Genomic DNA, 24,085 nt, shown 5'->3' on the forward strand with positions numbered 1-24,085 from the left:
ATTCCAAACTGGCATGCAATTATAAAACACTAGTTCTAAATAGCTTAACTTTAACATGTTTCACATAAAACATCATGCATACAATCAGGAACATGACAGAATCATTTTCCTCTTACATTCCATAAGGCAGATTCTACCGTAACTGGATCCATTAATCACTTGCCCACAAAATAAGAAATTTTTCTTGTCCTTTTTTCATTGAGGTAATATTTTCAAGAATGAAAATATGGTATTTGGTCTTCTAAAACAGCACATCATTTAAAATACACTGAGTATATCAATAAAAGATTTTTAAAGAATAAAGTTCTATTTCTTTGACATATCTGACAGACATAACTCCCATTTTAAAAATCACTTTCATTATCCCTGTTGCTATCGTCAGTGAATTTCTGTCAGATGACCTGACGATAGACTCAGCCATTATGGATCTTTGGTAGTTATCGTGTGGAAGCAGGCTTTATAATTTTTGGGTGTCAACAGATAGAGTTGAAATAGATTAACAGCGAAAAAACTATTTCATTCACGAGAGAAGCCCACAGTTATTTTTAAAAAATGCTATCGTCAGTCTGTCAGTCAAATGCACCTGACGATAGCAAAATTCAAGCCCTCACCACGCACATGTTGACTGACGCAAAGAGGAAATTCTATTGCGCATGATTTTTGTGACAGCAGACATTTACTTCCGGGCAAGACTTGGAGTTCTGACAGCTAGATTTCATCAAATAAATCAAGGTAAGATTTTCAGTCAGCTATCCTGACGATAGAAATTTTTGACGATAGAAACATTGAGAATATATTTGTGCATTCATATTTAAATTTTTCTGGAGGAAAACTATCGTAAGTTGAGATAAATCAGAGCCACTTGCGACCCTTTCAGCCGACAGGCCATTTCAATGTGTTATTTCCCCGCGAAAGTGACACAGTCGTGTCTATCATCACTGTTCTGACAATTATTGTTGATATTTCAATTTTGAAAATAAATTTTATCTTTTTTATTTCAATATTTTATTTTATTATTTGGTTCTAGTGATGAGGTATTTAATATTATTACTAAATTTGTCAGATTAATAATGTAAGAAACAGTTTTGTTGCTATTGTCATCTAGAGTGTCTGTCAGAATATGATGGTAGACGTTAGTTTGTCTGTCAGGTTTTGGTGATAGAAACCGATGTGTTTCTATTGTCATTTAGCATGTCTGTCATGTCAGGCTTTTATTAATTAGTTACCAGGACTACTGTCCTAAAATTTACTGTGAATGTCCAAGACTCCAAATGCTACTAGAAAAACTTAATAGAATGATCAAAATAATCAATTCAGCAATTTAAGGAGATGGGACTTAACTGGCCTCTGTTATGGTAGAATCTGCCATAAGACAAGATGAACATTGTGCCCCCTGGTAGACCTGTATGTGACTTCTAAACTGAAACCCAACGAGATGTGTCCATACAACCACAAATAAATAGTTTAACCCCCTTTTTTATACAACAGTTATTTCCAGTCCACTAATCTGATGGGATGAGAGTTGTTCTGAGAGCACTGATATTTACTATAACAGCACTGGGGCATGTAAACATAATGAGTGGCATGTCCCAGTGCTGTTATAGTAAATATCAGATTGATCTAAATACAGAGTTAGGTTTCCCAAGACCAGTGTGCTATAACAAAGCATAGAAACCGATAACAGTAGAACACTTTCAGACCTATGATTTTCAGGTTGAATGTATAGTGCTAAAATGGAATTTAAAAAAAGATCCATATTTAATGAATATGTATTAAAAATAAATACCTCATTGATTTACTCTGTGAAAGGTAATGTTGCTTGATGATAAACAAAATGTCTAATTTAAAACAAATTATTTGCATACACCATATACTGAAAGGTAATACTTTACATTAATGTTCCCTTAATTAACACATTAATGAACATGAACTGTGTACTTCAGCAGCAAGCATCTTTAACAAAGTAACTTACACTTCTGTTAATTGCTGTTTTTTTTAAATAATAACACAATTATTCAAATAATCACCACCTGCATTATCCACCGAGAGAAAAAGATGTGTGTTTGTGTCATCTAACCTTTAAGGAGCAGCTCACACTGCCACACCAAAGGTGTTTGCCTCCTCACCATGGCAACCGGCATAAACCTGATTGTGCTAGCCATGCAGGAAGTGCTGCAAGGACAACAGGAAGTGCCCTGGCTCTGGCAGCCAGGCTTCAAAGAATTCCAGGAAGTTATTTTACTCTGTGGAATGGACTGAGGAATGCGGCATGTCTGCTACTCAGCAAGAGCTGGGGAAACACTGTGGGCCACACAAAGGGATGTGCCTTTGAAGATAACATGTCTGCGTTTGATGCATGTGTGCCATTGGCCTGGTACAGTGGCTCATGGCTATGGACCCGACATCTTCCTCCACCGTTGTGCTCTCTCTGATTAACTCCAGTACATTCCATACAGTCTGTAATATATCATGAAAGGGCTGACTGACCAATAATGGTGCTTTAAAAACAGGGACCCAAAGGTCTATGCATATTATAATTGTGACCTTGAATTACCAGTGGTAAAAACTAAAGATTTATTTATATGCTTTCATGTCAATATCTAATCTCTTAACAGATATTTTGAAATTATGTCAGAAAATGACAAAAGATTAAACATTACCTAAAAGGCCACTTTTCAGACAAATACATAATAAAATCTGCTGAGTTTTTCATGCAAAAATAGAAACAAAATGCAATAGTCAAAGTCTCCAGAAGAACTGTAGATGATTCTCCAAGATGCACAGTAATATTTACCAACCAATTTCCTTATAAAACTGCACAAACTGTACCTGGGATGATTCAATTTCAATTCAGTTTTATTTGCATAGTGCTTTAAACAGTGGGCATTGTCACAAAGCAGCTTTACAGAAATCCAGAGATAAATTTTACATTTATAAATTTACCCCTCTGAGTAAGCCAGAGGCAACAATGGCAAGGAAAAACTGCCTGTGATGAGGAAGAAACCTTGAGAGGAACTCTAAAGGGTGACACCGGCTAGTGCAACTGTAAATCATTTCTCTGTTCTAACTGTATAGCATATAGTCAAAAAGTACTAATTATGTTGACTATGAGCATCAGTCATTTCTGAGTTTATTATACAATAGTTTTAACTTTAAATCTGTTGTATCAAACTAAAGTTATTAACTGATCAATAATGGAGACTTGAGTGTAAACTGTTCTTAGCAATTGCAGTCCTAAGGATATCTAAGGAAGAACATCCACATCCATCATCATCATCGTCATGGTTATCTTTATACTGTTTATGTGGTATGATCTATAGTCCATCCTCAGCAGCAGCAAGTGATTTTCAGGTCATGAGAATTACATCCTGCCTGGATATAAAGTTGGCAGCCACTCCACCATCAAACTTTTTTTTTTAAGCAGACATTGAATATGTCTCATCTCATCTCATTATCTCTAGCCGCTTTATCCTGTTCTACAGGGTCGTAGGCAAGCTGGAGCCTATCCCAGCTGACTACGGGCGAAAGGCGGGGTACACCCTGGACAAGTCGCCAGGTCATCACAGGGCTGACACATAGACACAGACAACCATTCACACTCACACCTACGCTCAATTTAGAGTCACCAGTTAACCTAACCTGCATGTCTTTGGACTGTGGGGGAAACCGGAGCACCCGGAGGAAACCCACGCGGACATGGGGAGAACATGCAAACTCCGCACAGAAAGGCCCTCGCCGGCCACGGGGCTCGAACCCGGACCTTCTTGCTGTGAGGCGACAGCGCTAACCACTACACCACCGTGCCGCCCCATTGAACATGCACATTTTTTTACATTCAGAATGCACTCGTTCCAATCGTACTGTTTATATAAAACTAGATACAGGCCCGCGTTTATTTGTCCCAAGCGTGCAATCAGAACAGAATTTATGACGTGCGCACAATCCAGCATAGCTCAGGATCGGTTTATGGAAAGGCCGAATGCAGAGTTTTATTCAGTTTGGACTTTGAAAACAAAATATAATTTGAATACTATATTACGCGCCATTTAAACCCAGCCGTGTATTGCATCCGATTTAACACAAGCCTTACTGTCTTCTCATTGAACAGCTTTCTCCCAAACTTTTGGGGGGGAATCCTGCTCATGCCCCTAAAGAGGGCAGCTAACGTACACCTTGACTGACTCCCCCCCCCCCCAAAAAAAAGGAATGAATTACAGCACTTTTATATATAGATTACTCTTTCATATTTAAATAAACATACAATTTATTTCAACTGCGCACACACACACACACACACACACACAGAGGTGAAAGAGTCTCATCTCATCTCGTTATCTGTAGCCACTTTATCCTGTTCTACAGGGTCGCAGGCAAGCTGGAGCCTATCCCAGCTGACTACGGGCGAAAGGCGGGGTACACCCTGGACAAGTCGCCAGGTCATCACAGGGCTGACACATAGACACAGACAACCATTCACACTCACACCTACGGCCAATTTAGAGTCACCAGTTAACCTAACCTGCATGTCTTTGGACTGTGGGGGAAACCGGAGCACCCGGAGGAAACCCACGTGGACACGGGGAGAACATGCAAACTCCGCACAGAAAGGCCCTCGTCGGCCACGGGGCTCGAACCCGGACCTTCTTGCTGTGAGGCGACATCGCTAACCACTACACCACCGTGCCGCCCCATTGAATATGTTTATTTTATTATTTTTGTAATATTTAGAGTATTTTAATGCAGAAACAGTTACTATATGACATTATACTGTGTATGACAGAAGCAGGTAGGTCAGAATAAGTTTCTGTAATAACATTTCTGTGTAGAAATACTTTAATTTTACTTCACACTTTTCAGCCTACATGCAATGAACTACTAGATCCTGTTACTCTCCCCATCAGCAGCAGTAGCAGCACCTTTATTCGGTTTGGACAAGTGAGTTGTTTCAGATGGTTCTCTGTGACAGTCGCTCTTCTCAATTTGTGGATGGAGGGGATGTACCTGGGGGTTAGGGTGAAAAGTCAAAGGTTAACATTACAGGTGAAGCTTTAGCAACAAACAAATTGTCTGATGATCACCCCATACCTTTCTTCAACCAGCTCAGAAAGCCCTAAAGCTCCATCACACTAAAAACAAACATGGCAGTGTCTCTCTCAGCCATTACAGGATTAAAAGAGCAAAAGAGTTTTGATTATGGCTACTGGATATATTTTCATAGTCATCCACTCCAGTTCCCTTTTATAAAAGGTAAATGATAAATTGTAAACAATATAAATTAATATTATTTAATTAAAATTCTTTTTTAATGATAGTTCTGTTGTAATGAAGCCAGAAAACTCCATGATCATAAACAGTATCAACTTTCTTAAGTTATTTGGAGACCATGACACTTCAGTTACACACTAACTTTATTCTGAAGCTTAATTTTTGACAAAAAACAGCAGTGTGATGTATTTTCAAATACAATTGAAAAGAAATACTATTATTTATATAAATACTATTGAAAGTGCTATTTTTCCACATTTCTTAAGCCCACTGATGATGATCAGAGAAAGTTGATGCTGTAGGTGCTTGCTGTTTGCGTAGTGTTGACAGAGCATTTTAGCCTGCAGGACTGTGGTGAACTTAGTGTAACTAATGCCATGTTGGCCCACTGTGATGGTGTGTTTTTCAGTAGAGGGGTTAATGGTTTTGACCCCAGTGTTTTGCTCCCTGTGAGGCACAGGTATGTACAGCAGATAATGGAGATAGCATTAACTCAAATTACTTTACTGAAAATAAGCAATATTAAACCTGGTTTTCTTTTTGCTTTCTTTTGTCAGAGAATGGGTTCATTTTACAAAAGTAGATTTTTCAAAAAATAATGGTTATTTACATTTTATTAATTTACCATCACTCCACCTCCACTCAATTCTTATTGATAATGTGTAAACTTTATCTAAAATGACTACAAAGTCATTATTATAGCTCAGATAGAAAATGCAGGAGGGGCTTATTCTGAACAGATACTCAACTAGTAACTATACTATATATTCATATGATCATTAATGCAGCACATTGAAGCACAGAAAAGAAACTATTCCATTTTCGGAGAAATATAAGCTAAGCTAAAGTCCATATTAAGATTATTTTGGTATTATAATTAATCCAGGTTTATAAACAGTAATAGCAATGATATGGACCACCTGAATAAATAATAATAATAATAATAATAATAATAATAATAATGTCAGGGTGCAGACTTGTATGGATGCAAGTGTAGGGGAGACCGGGTGCATTTCAAACGGTCACCAAATCCAAATCAGGAAGCTGAAGTCATAGCCAGGGATGGGCAAGGGTCGGTCGATCAGCAAATGGGATATCAGAGGGCAGGCAAGGAAACGGAGTCAGGAAATAAACATAAACAGAATCTAAACATGAGTAGTCAGGAAGAAAGCCAGAAGGCTCAGTAAGGTCAGGTACTGGGACACAGAACGATACTTCGCAGTGTGTGTTTGTGACTGCTGAGCTTATATAGGGGAGTGATTGCAGACTAATGAGAGACAGGTGCACTTGTTAGTACTCTGGAGATGAGGGGTGCTGTGGTGTTTGGGAACTGTAGTCCAAAGTGGCCATATTTGGAGGCGGCTCTGAACTCAGGTTTTCAGTGCTATTACTGACAGAACCCCCCTGAGATGCTTCCTCTGGGAGCAAACTTCTTTCTTGAGTGACCTCTCTTTCTTGGCACTGGCTTGTCTGGATGCTCATTGTGGAATTCTTGTGTGAGGAGTGGATCCAAGATGTCCCTGAAGCTAACCCAGCTGTGCTCCTCTGGGCTGTACCCCTCCCAGTCAACCAGGTACTCAAGCTGCCCTTGTCTGCATTGAGAGTTGAGGATTTTATCAACTTGGCATATGGGGTCATCTTCTAGATCTATGGAGGTTCTTGGGTGGGTGTGTTTGTGACTAGATGACCTTGGATGGCGGGCTTTAAACATGACACGTGAAATGTGGGAACCATTTTGCAGTGAGGTGGAAGTTCTAACTCGTATGAGACCTTGTTGACCTTGTGAATCACGTTGTATGGATCTATGTATCAGGCTTGAAGTTTCTGGCAGATATTAGGCTCTCTTAAGTCTTTCATGGACACCCACACTTGGTTTCCTGGAGCATATTCTGGGGTCTCCCCCCTATGTTTGTCTGCATACTGTTTGTACTTCTTGTTGACTTGCTCTAGTCTCTGGTGGACCTCCTCCCATACTTGCTCACTCCTCTTAAACCATGAATCCACTGCCAAGATCTGAGTTGATGCATCATCCCAGGGAAAAACTGATGGTTGATATCCAAGGATACACTCAAATGGGGTTAACTGAGTAGTGGAATGTTTCAGAGAGTTTTGTGCATATTCTGCCCAGGGAAGGAATTGTGCCTAGTCCTTCTGGTTCCTCATATAAAAAATTCTGAGGAAGCAGCCTATCTCTTAGTTGATGCATTCCACCTGGCCATTGGACTGTGGGTGGTATCCTGATGTTAGGCTGACTGATACCCCTAGCCTATCCATGAACTTAGCCCATAACCTGAAGATAAACTGGGGACCCTGGTCACTGATGATGTCTTCAGGGATGCCATAGTAGCAGAAGATGTGATTAAACAGGAGTTCTATGGTCTCAACTGCCATGGGTAGACTAGGCAACTGGAAGAGTTTGAGGGCTTTAGAGAATTGATTTATGACCACTAAGATGGCTGTGTTGCCTTGGGATCGGGGTAGGTCAGTGAGAAAGTCTATGACAATATGTGACTAGGGTCGTTGTGGCACTGGGAAAGGACAGAGCTTTCCAGCTGGTGGAGCTCATGGTACCTTCGCTTGGGCACAGGTGGAGCAGGAAGAGAAAAATGATTAATGTCCGAAGTCATGTTCTCCCACCAATGCTTATTTTTGAGTAGTTGGTATGTACGGTAACTACTGAGGTGTCCTGTGGTTGGAGAGGACTGAGCCCAAGTGATGAGTTTACCTTGGAATCATGGCGGCACATACATGAGTCCGGGAGGACAGTTCTCAGGTGGATTGGTAGGTTGACATTGTCTTATCTCCTTATCTATGTCCCAAGAGATGGCTTGTACAAAACAGTCAGGTGGTAATATGGGAGTGGGTTCTGGAGTGTGGTTTGAGGTGGTGTGGATTCTGGAGAGGGCATTAGCTTTAGCATCATAATTCTGTTCTGTTGGGGTGAGTTTCTTAGAATAGAAAGTGATGGGGTGCAATTTCAGTTTATCCCCTAATTGCTGTGAAAGGACCATCCTATTCCTGTCTCTGAAGCATCAACCTCTAAAACAAATGGCTTAGTAGGGTCTGGATGCTGAAGGATTGGGGCCATTGTGAAGGTGGACTTGAGCCAGTTGAAGGCTTCCTCAGCTGCTGAGTTCCACTGGAGGTGGCATGGTCCCTTCTTTAGCAGGGTCATGAGAGGAGTGGTAAACCCACGAATGAAGTGATGATAAAAATTTGCAAACCCCACGAAACATTGTAGCTCCTTTACCATGGTGGGAGTTGGCCAAGATGTGACAGCCGAGAACGTACTCTGGTCCATGCTTACACCCTCTGAGCTGATGATGTACCCCAGGAAGGATATTTGGTGGATGTGGAACTTGCATTTCTCAGCTTTGATGTACAGATGGTTCTTTAATAATTAGGTGAATACTGACCTTACATCGTTGTGATGAGAATCTTCATCTGGGGAGTAGATTAGGATGTCATTTATATAGGCAATTATGAACCTCCCCATCATGTCTCTGAGAATATCATTAATGAGGCACTGGAAGACACTTTGTATAATAATAATAATAATAATAATAATAATAATAATAATTTCAATTTATATAGCACCTTTCACAAACCCAAGGATGCTTTACACAGGAGTTACAAAAAAAAGGCCACACTAGGAAGAGTAGTGTGAGGTAAAGAGGAAAGTTTTCAAGTTAGCTTTGAAGGAAGAAAGAGTGGAACAGTCACAAAGCGATTGTGGTAATGAGTTCCAAAGTTTAGGAGCAGCAACACTGAATGATCTGCCACCCATAGATACCAGTTTAAAACGTGGGACAGTTAAAAGTCCACAGACAGAAGTTCTGAGGGAGCGGGAGGGAAATGAATTAGCTCACAGAGATAGGAAGGGGCGAAACCATGAAAAGCTTTATAGGTTAAAAGCAAGATTTTGTATTTAATCCAAGAGATAACTGGCAACCAATGCAGTTGCTGTAAAACAGGAGTAATGTGAGCAGTGCGCTTGGTGAGTGTGAGGACTCTAGCTGCTGAGTTTTGGATGTACTGCAGGTGATTGATCAATGTGGCAGGGAGACCATAAAAGAGAGAATTGCAATAGTCAAGATGAGAAAAGATAAACACATTGACCAACATTTTGGCATCAGTTTCCAAGTGAAGAGGGCAGAGATGTGCAATATTGCGGAGGTGAAAGAAACCATTCTTAGTAATGAATGCAAGAAAGGCCATAAGGCATGACCAAATATTCAAAGTGCCCAGATATGTTACAAAATGCCATCTTCCATTCATCACCCTCTTGAATCCTGACCAAGTTGTATGCACTTTGGAGATCCAGCTTAGAGAAAATCTTGGCTGTGCTAAGCTGTACTAAGGCTGATGGCACTAACAGAAGTGGATAGAGATATTTTACTGTGATTTGGTTCAAGCCTCAATAGTCTATGCAGGGTTGAAGACCTCCTCCTTTCTTCTCCATGAAAAAGAAGCCAGCTGGAGATGTTGATGGCCTATTGTACCCCTGTTTCAAGGCCTCCTGGACATACTTTTCCATGACAGCTTGTTTGGTGATGGATAAAGGGTATATGTGGTTGTGAGGAGGAGTTGTACTTGGGAGGAGGTCAATGGCACAATCATAGGATCACTGAGGAGGCAAGCTACTAGCTTTACCCTTGCTGAATGCTTCTTTGGGGTCCAGGTAACATGAAGGAACATTGTCTAAAGAGTCAGGCAGTGGGCTCACCACAAAAGTGGAAGATATAATAAGCTGGGGGAGTTTCAGGCAGGTGGAACCTCCCCAGCATGTCTCTGAGAACATCATTAATGAGGCACTGGAAGACAATTTGTATGCAAGAAAGCAAGATGGGGACCACTGAAGGATTTCTTTGTGTTGCCATGAGATAAGAAGGTTGTGAAGCTGGGGCCACAGGAAACCCAAAATGAGATCATGATGGGCAGTGTGGGTAACCAGCAAGGAAATGAGCTCAGAATGAAATGCTCCCATCTGAATTTCAAGGAGTGATGTGCACGTGGTTACGAGCCCATCACCAATGGGGCCCCCATCTATGGCCTTCAGGTTGACTGGTCTTTGGAGGTCTTCTGTGGACAAGTGGTATTTCTGGACAATCATGCTACTGATGAAATTCCCCTCTGCCCCTGAGTCTATGAAGGCAGAGAGAACATGGGTCGAGTCTGGCAGTTTTAACAGAAAAGGCACTTTTAAAGAATGTGATATATGAACTACTTCAGGACTCATCGGGCTAGGTTGACTGGTTTCTTGACAGCTCTGACTCTCTCTTTGGGTTAGGTAGGCGAACTGGGCATTTTGCTATCAGATGGCCAGACTCACCACAGTAGAAACATAGCCTCTCTCGGGATCTCCTTTCTCTCTCTGAATGTTGTCGACGAGCATGAGAGACCTTGATGGGAGTCGGGGAAGCCAAAGTAACAGAAGGGGCTAGAGGAAACTATAATGCAGGTCAGTTCTTTAGGAGGTGGTCCAGGTGAATAGCAAGATCAATCAGGGAGTCTAGGGAGAGATGTTTGTCACAGCATTCCAGTTCGGTGAGTACTTCAGGGTGTAGGGCCTTGACGAAAGGTGGCCTTTAATGTGGGCTAGTTCCAGCCACTGCCAGCGGCTAGCATGCGAAATTCCAAAGCATATTCTGCTACTCTCCTATCTCCCTGTCTGATGGTTAATAAACTCTCACCAACTTCAACTCCTTCAGGCTGGTGATCAAAAACATGCTTGAACAGTTTTATGAATATGTCATAAGAGATGATGTGTTCACCCCCACACTCCCAAGTAGCACTAGCCCATTGCAAAGCCTCACCTGAGAGGAGATTGATGAATTGGGCACTCTTCTGTTCTTCTGTGGCTCCTGTGAAAGCGGCAAAATACAGGGAGTATTGAAGCAGGAATCCCTCTCAGGTTGTGGAGCCATCTGGGCTGAACCAGCAGAGGATGAGGGGCATGTCAGGATGGTCTGCGATACAGCAGCAGTGAGTTTCAACATTCTGGTGTGAAAATCACTAATCATCTGCTGGTGCTCTCCGAACAATCTCTCCTGAGCATGCAGTTTGCTTCACTTCCTCTGCTGCATCGATAGCTGGTGAAATATCCTGTCTGGGTGCAGGCATTTATGGATGTAAGTGCAGGAGAGAGTGGGTGCATTACAAACTGTCAACAAATTCAAATCAGGAAGCCAAAATCATAGTCAAGGATGGGCAAGGGTCAGTCGATCAGCGAATGGGATATTAGAGGGCAGGCAAGGAAATGGAGTCAGGAAATAAACATAGAGTCTAAACTCTGTCTATGTCCCAGGGCTCCCTCATGCCTGTGTTACCTTCTGGCTCTCCCCTTTTAGTTATGCTGTCATAGTTAGTTGTCGGAGTCCCTGCTTGTGACATTGGGCATACCTAACAACCTGTGTTTTTTTTCTCCCCCCCTCAAATCTGTCCCTCTGAGTTACATGTCGGTCCTGGGAATGAGATGCTGACCTCTTCTGCTCCTCGGACCTGCCTGATCCATCCTGGTGCCCTGTGTCTGGTTGGAGTTTCATTGCATTGCTCCTGTGGAGGGCGGCCCCATGTGGACAGTTGGGGGTCATGCCTGGAGGACGCTCTGGACTCTTGCAGTGGTGCTTTTGTGGCTGGGGACTGCAGTTGACTTGCTGACTTTAGGACTGCAGTTGACTTGCTGACTTTGGGACTGCGGTTGTCGTGAACGGTTTTGCGCTTGGGTTTCCGTCGGTGGGGGGTTTATAGCATCAATGAAGCTGACTTTATGTTAGGACTGTTGATGTTATAGTTATGTTGTCTGTTGTCCAAATGAGGATGGGTTCCCTTTTGAGTCTGGTTCCTCTCAAGGTTCCTTCCTCATGTCGTCTGAGGGAGTTTTTCCTTGCCACCATCACCACAGGCATGCTCATTGGGGATAGATTAGGGATAAAATTAGCTCATATTTTAAGTTGTTCAAATTCTGTAAAGCTGCTTTGCAACAATGTTTATTGTTAAAAGTGCTATACAAATAAACTTGACTTGACTTAAACACAAGTAGTCAGGCAGAAAGTCAGAAGGCTCAGTAGGGTCAGGTACTGGGACGCAGAATGATACTTTGCGATGTGTGTTTTGTGACTGCTGAGCTCATATAAGGGAGTGATTACAGACTAACGAGATACAGGTGCACTTGTTAATACTCTGGAGATGAGGAGCGCTGTGGTGTTTGGGAACTGTAGTCCGAAGTGGCCATGTTTGGAGGGTGCTCCGAGCTCAAGTTTTTAGCACTGTTACTGACGACTAATAATAATAGTCAGGCACTGGAGGCAGAGACAGATACAAGGGTGGAGTTTTATTGTGTCCAAAAATGACACAAAACAACAAAAACACAAGGAACAAGAACACTCAGATCATCAACAGAACTCAGCAAAGCAGCATGAAAAAACAACAAATGCATGACAAAGAAGCTAACAGAAACTGACATTAAAATCACAGACTAATCAGGTGATAAACTGAAGACAGATGTGCATAGTCTTTAGTCTGTGAACAAAGTGTGTGGAATTTGTAGTTCGGGGTCACCATGCTTGTAGGCTTCACGGTGAGCTCTGGGAAGAGCAACCCAAAAGTCTCACTAATAAAAAATACAGTAAATAGCCCTATTCCACAATTGTAGTAAGCCGTGTATATACAATCCCGATTCCAAAAAAGTTGGGACAAAGTACAAATTGTAAATAAAAACGGAATGCAATGATTTACAAATCTCAAAAACTGATATTGTATTCAAAATAGAACATAGACAACATATCAAATGTCGAAAGTGAGACATTTTGAAATTTCATGCCAAATATTGGCTCATTTGAAATTTCATGACAGCAACACATCTCAAAAAAGTTGGGACGGGGCAATAAGAGGCTGGAAAAGTTAAAGGTACAAAAAAAGGAACAGCTGGAGGACCAAATTGCAACTCATTAGGTCAATTTGCAATAGGTCATTAACATGACTGGGTATAAAAAGAGCATCTTGGAGTGGCAGTGGCTCTCAGAAGTAAAGATGGGAAGAGGATCACCAATCCCCCTAATTCTGCGCCGACAAATAGTGGAGTAATATCAGAAAGGAGTTTGACAGTGTAAAATTGCAAAGAGTTTGAACATATCATCATCTACAGTGCATATCATCATCAAAAGATTCAGAGAATCTGGAAGAATCTCTGTGCGTAAGGGTCAAGGCCAGAAAACCATACTGGGTGCCCGTGATCTTCGGGCCCTTAGACGGCACTGCATCACATACAAGCATGCTTCTGTTTTGGAAATCACAAAATGGGCTCAGGAATATTTCCAGAGAACATTATCTCTGAACACAATTCACTGTGCCATCCGCCGTTGCCAGCTAAAACTCTATAGTTCAAAGAAGAAGCCATATCTAAACATGATCCAGAAGCGCAGACATCTTCTCTGGGCCAAGGCTCATTTAAAATGGACTGTAGCAAAGTGGAAAACTGTTCTGTGGTCAGACGAATCAAAATGTGAAGTTCTTTATGGAAATCAGGGACGCCGCGTCATTCGGACTAAAGAAGAGAAGGACGACCCAAGTTGTTATCAGCGCTCAGTTCAGAAGCCTGCATCTCTGATGGTATGGGGTTGCATTAGTGCATGTGGCATGGGCAGCTTACACATGTGGAAAGACACCATCAATGCTGAAAGGTATATCCAGGTTCTAGAGCAACATATGCTCCCATCCAGATGACGTCTCTTTCAGGGAAGACCTTGCATTTTCCAACATGATAATGCCAAACCACATACTGCATCAATTACAGCATCATGGCTGCATAGAAGAAGGGTCCAGGTACTGAACTGGAGAGCCTGCAGTCCAGATCTTTCACCCATAGAAAACATTTGGCACATCATAAAATGGAAGATACGACGAAAAAGACCTAAGACAGTTGAGCAACTAGAATCCTACATTAGACAAGAATGGGTTAACATTCCTATCCCTAAACTTGAGCAACTTGTCTCCTCAGTCCCCAGATGTTTACAGACTGTTGTAAAGAGAAAAGGGGATGTCTCACAGTGGTAAACATGGCCTTGTCCCAACTTTTTTGAGATGTGTTGTTGTCATGAAATTTAAAATCACCTAATTTTTCTCTTTAAATGATACATTTTCTCAGTTTAAACATTTGATATGTCATCTATGTTCTATTCTGAATAAAATATGGAATTTTGAAACTTCCACATCATTGCATTCCATTTTTATTTACAATTTGTTCTTTGTCCCAACTTTTTTTGGAATCGGGGTTGTGTGTATAGTCCAGATTCCAAACTTTTGACTGGTACTATATATGTAACTAATAATTTGGTGCAGTGGTGAGGTCACAAGGCTCTTTGTAATATAATGATGTTGTGCCCCCCAGTGTTGGAGTATAGAAATACCCAAGGACTGCGGATTGTGTCAACTTTTTCACATCATTCCTTTTTAAAAAAACGTGGTTTAGAATGGCTGAGACAAAACTCACAGGATATGATGTACAGTACCAGTGAAAAGTTTGGACACACCTTCTAATTCAGTGGTTTTTCTTTATGTGTTAATTGAAAAACATTCCAGGTGACTACCTCATGAAGCTGGTTAAGATAATGCCAGTAGTGAGCAAAGTATCATCAAAGTAAACGCTGGAAGCATTTTGGTTTTGTAAACACTTTTTGTTTGCCACATAATTCCATATATGTTCCATATGTTATTTCATAGATTTTATGTCTTCAGTATTGTTCCACAATGTAGAGAATAGTCACAATACAGAACAACCTATGCATGAGTAGAGTAGCTCCCCATTTGACTGGTACTGTATATTAGATGTCCAAGTTCCTGACGAATTTGTGGCTCTCAAATCTTTGTCTATCATCTCAGGTTAATTCCTGACTATGCTTGTTGATTTACATCCCCATGTGGCCTTTCCTGGGACTATGGGATTATTTTCATCTCAAAACTGTACAAGAACACAAAGATGAACTGTAATTTTTTTTGTATCACAAATTTATTGTGATATTGGTTGTGTAAGTGGACATGTATCCTAAGATTTGTAAATTTTCATATTGAAACTACACTGTTTACATTACAATGAATCACAACAGGGACTGCTTCAAACTTGAATGCCAGCAATTCCAATTGCAAATCACTTGTAATGTCAACAATGCACAAAATTATAATTACGCACTTACTAGTTCAGTGTTTTAAGGAGCATAATCCAGGTTTAGTGCTGCAGAAATCTATTCAAGCTGCACTTAAAACACTTCCAGTCATGTTTTAAAACTGTGCATGTAAAGCTCTTAAGCAAAACATAAAATACAATGCTAAACGCAAATATTCTTCTTGTATGTCAACCGTAGTTTATTTTTTACTGCAAATTAGTTAGCTAGCTCAGGAGAGCTACCCAGGGTGGACGTCAAGGATGTAGAGCAGTTCCTACCCAACCATGCACACACATTGGCAGTTTAGAGTAGCCAGTTAACCTGACTACATGTCTTTAGATGGTGGGGGAAACCAGAGCACCTGGAGGAAACCCACGCAGACACAGGGAGAACATGCAAATTCCATACAGAAAGGCTTCCATTAGCCATGAGGTTAGAACCTGGAATCTTCTTGCTTTGAGGCGACAGTGCTAAATACTGCACCACTGTGGCACCCTAATTGAGAAAATGTATGAGATGTACGAGAGACTCATACATTCAAAATTTTGATTACACTTTACATTTACTGAATATTTACAACTTCAATACAAACATCTTGTCAATCATGCATGTGCTTATGTTGTTGTTGTGTGTGTGTGTGTGTGTGTGTGTGTGTGTGTGTGTGTGTGTGTGTGTGTGTTTTCAGGCTCTTGAAGATTACCACAGAACACAACAGAGTTGTTTTATTAGTGAGGGTTGACTGGAAGGAATTCCTTTCTAACAAAAGCAGCAGTTACTTGCATAACAGAAGGGTTTACACTGATAAGTAATCTTTAGCTGTGAAGAATTTGATCCTGTCCTACCAGGGTCATGTGTTTGTGTTTTTATTTTGGTTGCTGTCCTTGGTGCTGACTTAGCAATGCTTTTGGAGCACTGAGCTCTACGTCAAAATCTGGAGAGCTCATAGCCTATTCCCCACTGTAGAGATGAGTGAAGCCATCTAGCCCACATCTTACCACTCACATCGTGTGTATTTGGCTTATGTGTTAAACCATCATATCCAATCAAATTTGCCCCAAGAAAAGTATCTCCTGACTTTTTTCCCCTTTCATTAGCTCCTCTTATTTTTTCAACTTTACCCACATTCCTTGCATATCTTTATTGTGGGGTGGCACGGTGGTGTAGTGGTTAGCGCTGTCGCCTCGCAGCAAGAAGGTTCGGGTTCGAGCCCCATGGCCGGCGAGGGCCTTTCTGTGCGGAGTTTGCATGTTCTCCCCGTGTCTGCGTGGGTTTCCTCCAGGTGCTCCGGTTTCCCCCACAGTCCAAAGACATGGAGGTTAGGCTAACTGGTGACTCTAAATTGACCGTAGGTGTGAATGTGAGTGTGAATGGTTGTCTGTGTCTATGTGTCAGCCCTGTGATGACCTGGTGACTTGTCCAGGGTGTACCCCGCCTTTCGCCCGTAGTCAGCTGGGATAGGCTCCAGTTTGCCTGCGACCCTGTAGAACAGGATAAAGCGGCTAGAGATAATGAGATGAGATCTTTATAGCACTCCCCTTCATTGTCATTGTTTTTTTCCCTTTTCCAGTTCAGTCTCTGATCATTTTTTTAAATGGTTCTTTTACTACTATAATTATTCATCTCATCTCATTATCTCTAGCCGCTCCATCCTTCTACAGGGTCGCAGGCAAGCTGGAGCCTATCCCAGCTGACTACGGGCGAAAGGCGGGGTACACCCTGGACAAGTCGCCAGGTCATCACAGGGCTGACACATAGACACAGACAAACATTCACACTCACATTCACACCTACGGTCAATTTAGAGTCACCGGTTAACCTAACCTGCATGTCTTTGGACTGTGGGGGAAACCGGAGCACCTGGAGGAAACCCACGCGGACACGGGGAGAACATGCAAACTCCACACAGAAAGGCCCTCGCCGGCCCCGGGGCTCGAACCCAGGACCCTCTTGCTGTGAGGCGACAGCGCTAACCACTACACCACCATGCCGCCCCTACTATAATTATTTTTACGGATATTATTTCAGTTTTTCTTTGTACAGGAAATCATATACATATAAAGTGTTCACCACCCACAGAGGTAGCAGTAGGGGATTGGTGCAGTGTGGATTGGGTGGCAGTCGAAGGCAGGGGCCTCGACGACCTGATCCCCGGACACAGCGGCTGGCTGTTGGGACATGGAATGTCACTTCGCTGGGGGGGAAAGAGCCTGAGCTTGTGCGGGAGGTTGAGAGGTACCAGCTAGAGATAGTCGGGCTCACCTCCATGCACAGCTTGGGCTCTGGAACCCAGCTCCTCGAGAGGGGCTGGACTTTCCACTTCTCTGGAGTCGCCCGTGGTGAGCAGCGGCGGGCTGGTGTGGGCTTGCTTATAGCTCCCCAGCTCAGCTGCCATGTGTTGGAGTTTACCCCAGTGAATGAGAGGGTTGCCTCTCTGCGCCTTCGGATTGGGGAGAAGGCTCTTGCTGTTGTTTGTGCCTACGGGCCAAATAGCAGTATAGAGTATCCGGCCTTCTTGGAGTCCCTGGGAGAGGTACTGAGGGGTGCTCAGATTGGGGACTCCATTGTGCTACTGGGGGACTTCAGTGCTCACGTGGGCGATGACAGTGACACCTGGAGGGGCGTGGTTGGGAGGAATGGCCTCCCCGATCTGAACCCGAGTGGTGTTTTGTTATTGGACTTCTGTGCTAGTCACTGTTTGTCCATAACGAACACCATGTTCGAGCATAGGGGTGTCCATAAGTGCACGTGGCACCAGGACACCTTAGGTCGGAGGTCGATGATCGACTTTGTAGTCGTTTCATCTGATCTCCAGCCCTATGTCTTGGACACTCGGGTGAAGAGAGGGGCTGAGCTGTCAACTGATCACCACCTGGTGGTGAGTTGGATCTGCTGGCTGAGGAGGAAGCTGGACAGACCTGGCAGGCCCAAATGTATGTTGAGGGTCTGCTGTGAACGTCTGGCCGAGCACTCTGTTGGGGAGGTCTTTAACTCCCACCTCCGGGAGAGCTTTTCCCAGCTTCCGAGGGAGGCGGGAGACATTGAGTCTGAGTGGACCATGTTTTCTACCTCCATTGTGGACGCAGCTGTTCGGAGCTGTGGCCGCAAGGTCTCCGGTGCCTGTCGTGGCGGCAATCCCCGAACCCGGTGGTGGACACCGGAAGTAAGGGATGCCGTCAAGCTGAAGAAGGAGTCCTATCGGGCCATGTTGACCTCCGGGACTCCTGAGGCAGCTGATGGGTATCGGCAGGCCAGGCGTGCTGTAGCTCGGGCAGTTGCGGAGGCAAAAACTTGGAACTGGGAGGAGTTCGGGGAGACCATGGAGAAGGACTATCGGTCGGCCTCGAAGAAATTCTGGCAAACCATCCGGCGCCTCAGGAGGGGGAAGCAGTACTCTGCCAACACTGTTTACAGTGCGGGTGGGGAGCTGTTGACCTCGACTGGGGACATTGTTGGGCAGTGGAAGGAATACTTTGAGGATCTCCTCAATCCCACTGTCATGTCTTCCACTGAGGAGACTCAGGCTGATGACTCAGAGGTGGACTCGTCCATTACCCAAGCCGAAGTCACTGAGGTGGTTTGCAAGCTCCTCGGTGGCAAGGCACTGGGGGTGGATGAGATCCGCCCTGAGTATCTCAAGTCTCTGGATGTTGTGGGGCTGTCTTGGTTGACACACCTCTGCAACATCGCGTGGCGGTCGGGGACAGTGCCTCTGGAGTGGCAGACTGGGGTGGTGGTCCCTCTTTTTAAGAAAGGGGACCGGAGAGTGTGCTCCAATTATAGGGTAATCACACTTCTCAGCCTCCCAGGGAAGGTTTACTCCAGGGTACTGGAGAGGAGAATTCGACCAATAGTCGAACCTCGGATCCAGGAGGAACAATGCGGTTTTCGTCCTGGTCACGGAACACTGGACCAGCTCTATACCCCTCATAGGGTGCTCGAGGGTTCATGGGAGTTTGCCCAACCAGTCCACATGTGCTTTGTGGATCTGGAGAAGGCATTCGACCGTGTCCCCCATGGTATTCTGTGGGGGGTGCTTCGGGAGTATGGGGTTCGGGGCTCTTTGCTAAGGGCTGTCCGGTCCCTGTACGAACGGAGCAGGAGTCTGGTTCGCATTGCCGGCAGTAAGTCAGACCTGTTCCCAGTGCATGTTGGACTCCGGCAGGGCTGCCCTTTGTCACCGGTTCTGTTCATAATTTTTATGGACAGAATTTCTAGGCACAGCCAGGGGCTGGAAGGAATCCTGTTTGGGAACCACAGGATTTCATCTCTGCTTTTTGCGGATGATGTTGTCCTGTTGGGTTCTTCAAACCAGGACCTTCAGCATGCACTGGGGCGGTTTGCAGTAGAGTGTGAAGCGGCTGGGATGAGAATCAGCACCTCCAAGTCCAAGGCCATGGTTCTCGACCGGAAAAGGGTGGCTTGCCCTCTCCAGGTTGGTGGAGAAGTCCTGCCTCAAGTGGAGGAGTTTAAGTATCTCGGGATCTTGTTCACGAGTGAGGGAAGGATGGAGCGTGAGATTGACAGGCGGCTCGGTGCAGTCTCCGCAGTGATGCGGTCGCTTTACCGGTCCGTCGTGGTGAAGAAGGAGCTGAGCCAAAAGGCGAAGCTCTCAATTTACCAGTCGATCTACGTTCCGACTCTCACCTATGGTCATGAGCTTTGGGTAATGACCGAAAGAACAAGATCGCGAATACAAGCGGCCGAAATGAGTTTCCTTCGCAGGGTGGCTGGGCGCTCCCTTAGAGATAGGGTGAGAAGCACAGTCACTCGGGAGGAGCTCGGAGTAGAGCCGCTGCTCCTCCACATCGAGAGGAATCAGCTAAGGTGGCTCAGGCATCTTTTTCGGATGCCTCCTGGATGCCTCCCTGGGGAGGTGTTCCAGGCATGTCCCCCCGGGAAGAGGTCCTGGGGAAGACCCAGGACACGCTGGAGGGACTATGTCTCTCGGCTGGCCTGGGAACGCCTCGGTGTTCTTCCCGAGGAGCTGGCCAAGGTGTCTGGGGAAAGGGAAGTTTGGGCTTCCATGCTTAGACTGCTGCCTCCGCGACCCGGTCCCGGATAAGCGGAAGAAGACGAGATGAGACGAGAGGAAATCATATATCGGACACCGTCCACGAAATAAGCCACTGACCAGGAAAAATAACCAACTCTGATTTAAGAGTACTTATCAGTATACTTGCACTCAATTTAAACTAAAATCATGTAGTTAAAACAAACAATCATGCCCATTTTGTCAATTTGTGTAAGTGGGTGTGACATGTGTAGATGATCTACATTGTCAATTGTGCTTAGCCTCAGGTAAATGAAAATAACTCCGGTCCAAACTAGAACAATAACATATCTCTTTTTATTTGCATCCACTGCTGCCATTTCTGCCTAAGGCTATGGTCCTTCTTTCACTTATGCTACTGAGGCTAATTTACTCAGTTCATTTTTTTTTTTATTTAAGCCATTGAATTTGAGCTCTTACACTCAATCTCAAACATGTATAGAATTTGGTTTTGATCTAGTCTGGGACATTTCCATCGAAAATCTGACACAGTCACAGTGTTCATCCCATATATCAATGTCAGATTTTCAACAAAAACAGACAAGACGATGAGACAATGTTCTGTTGTTTTTTCCCCCTTTTGCTCATAAAAAGCTATAAGAGGTCCACGCAAATGGCATTGTGCACACACATCTAAAAATGATCACACACCATCAGTACTCACAGGTGAAATGTCTGTCTACAACCTTTGACTTCATGACTACACATGCAGGCATTTTTCTTGTAATTTTTCTCACCAACTACAAAATAACTTGTCCAGTTTTGTGTAGTTTCCAGTAGCCTAAATGACCATTCCGCTCTGCAATGTGAGTGGTAAGATGGCAGCCAGATGGCTTCATTCTGACGAGCCTATTGTCATGCTCCGCCCCGGACTTCCACTCTGGAGATTACTTATCTCCCAGGTCAGTGCTAATCTGGATCCAGGACGGGAATTCCATCTAGCCTGCATTTCACTTCCTGGTTCTCTCTGCTGTGTATAAATAAGCCGTTCTCAGACCCTGACTTTGCCAGAATGGCTCGTTTTGCTGTTCTAGCCATTTCTGTGCCTTTATTGTGTTTCATGGTTTTTGCTCAAGCTATTTTTTTAGTTCATGGTTTTTGCACTAAGGGTTTTTCTTGTTTACAAATGAGATTAAACAAACAGAACAATTCAATTTGACATGCTGCGTGTCTAATAGTGTAATGAATAAACCTGGGTTTAAATTCACACTTTCAATAAAGCAACTTCCTAAAACTAGCTTAATTATTATGCCCAAATATATTTTACTCAATATCTTGCCTCTAGCAAAGTTCTGAGAAGATGTTCGCCGTTGTAGAGCTTCGCTGTTCATGAAGCACGTGAGTCGATTCTGTGGACAGAGAACTTCTCTTGATCCGACGCGTCGTTCGTGATGAAAGGAAAGTCTCTGATTAATGTGCACAGAACTTCAATCAGGAGGAATTCTGGTCGCTCCTACTTACAAATTAAAACTGCATTTGAGCTGCAGTCGTGACGTCACTTCTAATACGAATAAACCGGTTGTAACTCAGGTTGAGTTTAAAGATCGCGCTATTCTGGACTTTTACCTTGGCCAGTGGTTAAGCACAGAATGCGCTGGATGGTGAATCTTGCAAGAAGGAAGTGTTTTCAGGTTTGAGAGCATCTCTTTTGTGTGTCTAGATTCCTTGGAATCCGGACACGAGAGACCAAGAGCGGAGCTTCCGCCTGGACTTATGCGCGCATGGCGGACTGACGTAGATGATCCCGCCCACGCGTGACGTAGGTCACGCGGAAGAGGACTGGGAGTCGTAGTTCTTAGAGACAAAATGGCGGCATGATACCTACAGTGGGAATTGCCGTCAAACCTCTCCAGCCTCATGGACCTCGCCAACCGCATCTATGCCCGGGTCCAGCAATGGAGGATAGAGAAGAACCGCCCCAGCTTCACCTCCTCTCCACTCCCCCGCTGCGTCCGTCAAACCCATGCAGGTAGACCAGGGTCAGGTGTCAGCGGAGGAATGACCACGCTGGCAGAGCACAGGCCCCTGTTTCTACTGCGGTCAGTGAGGACACATCTGCCAAGCCTGCCTGCTAAAGGGAACGAGACCACCAGTGAATTGAGGGGCCCTGGTGGGCAACACTTGGAACCAGCCCCCCGCTGATCGACCATTACTCCCTGTCATCGTCATCCACGACAACCAGCATCACCATTTCCAGGCTCTCATTAACTCAGGGGCAGACAAGAACCTGATCTGCTCTGCCACCGCCAAGCATCTGGGAATTCCGCTACTGGCCCTCAATGTCCCTCTCACAGTCCTGACACTCAATGGCACTGTCTTGATCATCACCCATCTTACTGCCCTGCTCCTCCTGAGGATTTCCGGCAACCACTCTGAAACTATCCAACTCCATGTCATGAACAACCCCCACGTACCCATCATTCTAGGATTACCCTGGTTAATGCAGCACAATCCCCACCTAAACTGGCCTGATAATACCATCCTAGGCTGGAGCCATTCCTGCCTGAACTCCACTCTGCCTCCTGCCAAACCACCACAGCCTTCAGCCAGCGAGTTTCCCGACCCCTCTCATGTGCCTCTGGAATACCTGGACTTAAGACTTGTTTTCAGCAAGACCCAAGCAGTGTCCCTCCCTCCTCACAGACCCTATGACTGTGGAATCGACCTCCTGCCTGGGATGACACCACCCAAAGGGCGACTACTCTCTTTCTCCCATTGAAAGGCAAGCCATGGAGAAGTACATCTCTGAGTCTCTGGCAGCTGGGATCATCCACCCTTCCTCCTCCCCAGCAGGAGCGGGATTTTTCTTCATGGAAAAGGACAAGTCACTCTGCCCCTGCATTGACTATCAAGGTCTCAACGCCATCACCATCAAGAACCATTATCCCCTACCACTCATATCTACGGCCTTTGAACTACTCCAGGGAGCCAAGATATTCACCAAGTTGGACTTATGCAATGCCTACTATCTTGTCAGGATCAGGGAGGATCCCCACTGACATCTCTGACCGGGGTCCACAGTTCACTGCGCAGTTCTGGAGGGCCTTCTGCAAACTCATTGGGTCCTCCTGTAGTCTCTTCTCAGGGTTCCACCCTCAAACCAACAGCCAGGCGGAACGGGCGAACCAAGATTTGGAGGTGGCACTCAGGTGCATGGCATCCAGGGATGCCGGTTCTTGGAGTAAGTACTTACCTTGGGTCGAGTACGGTCATAACACTCTTCCTTCATCTGCCACAGGTCTCTTTCCATTCCAGTGCTCACTAAGGTACCAACCACCACTGTTCCCCAGCCAGGAGGAGGAGGTCGCCATACCCTCAGCCCAGATCTTCATACACCACTGCAGGAGGACATAGGCAATGGCCCAGAGAAGACTTGTTTGCTCCACCCTAGCATTCAAGAGGCAGGCCGACAAATGCCACTGTAAGGTGCCCACCTACCAGGTGGGGCAACGAGTCATGCTCTTGTAGGTATCATGCCGCCATCTTGTGTCAGAACTACAATTCCCAGTCCTCTGCCGCGTGACCTACGTCACGCGTGGGCGGGATCATCTACGTCAGTCCGCCATGCGCGCATAAGTCCGGGCGGAAGCTCCACCATTTTGTCTCTCGT

The sequence above is a fragment of the Neoarius graeffei genome, chromosome 16 (assembly GCF_027579695.1).
Source record: "Neoarius graeffei isolate fNeoGra1 chromosome 16, fNeoGra1.pri, whole genome shotgun sequence".
NCBI classification, from domain to species: domain Eukaryota; kingdom Metazoa; phylum Chordata; class Actinopteri; order Siluriformes; family Ariidae; genus Neoarius; species Neoarius graeffei.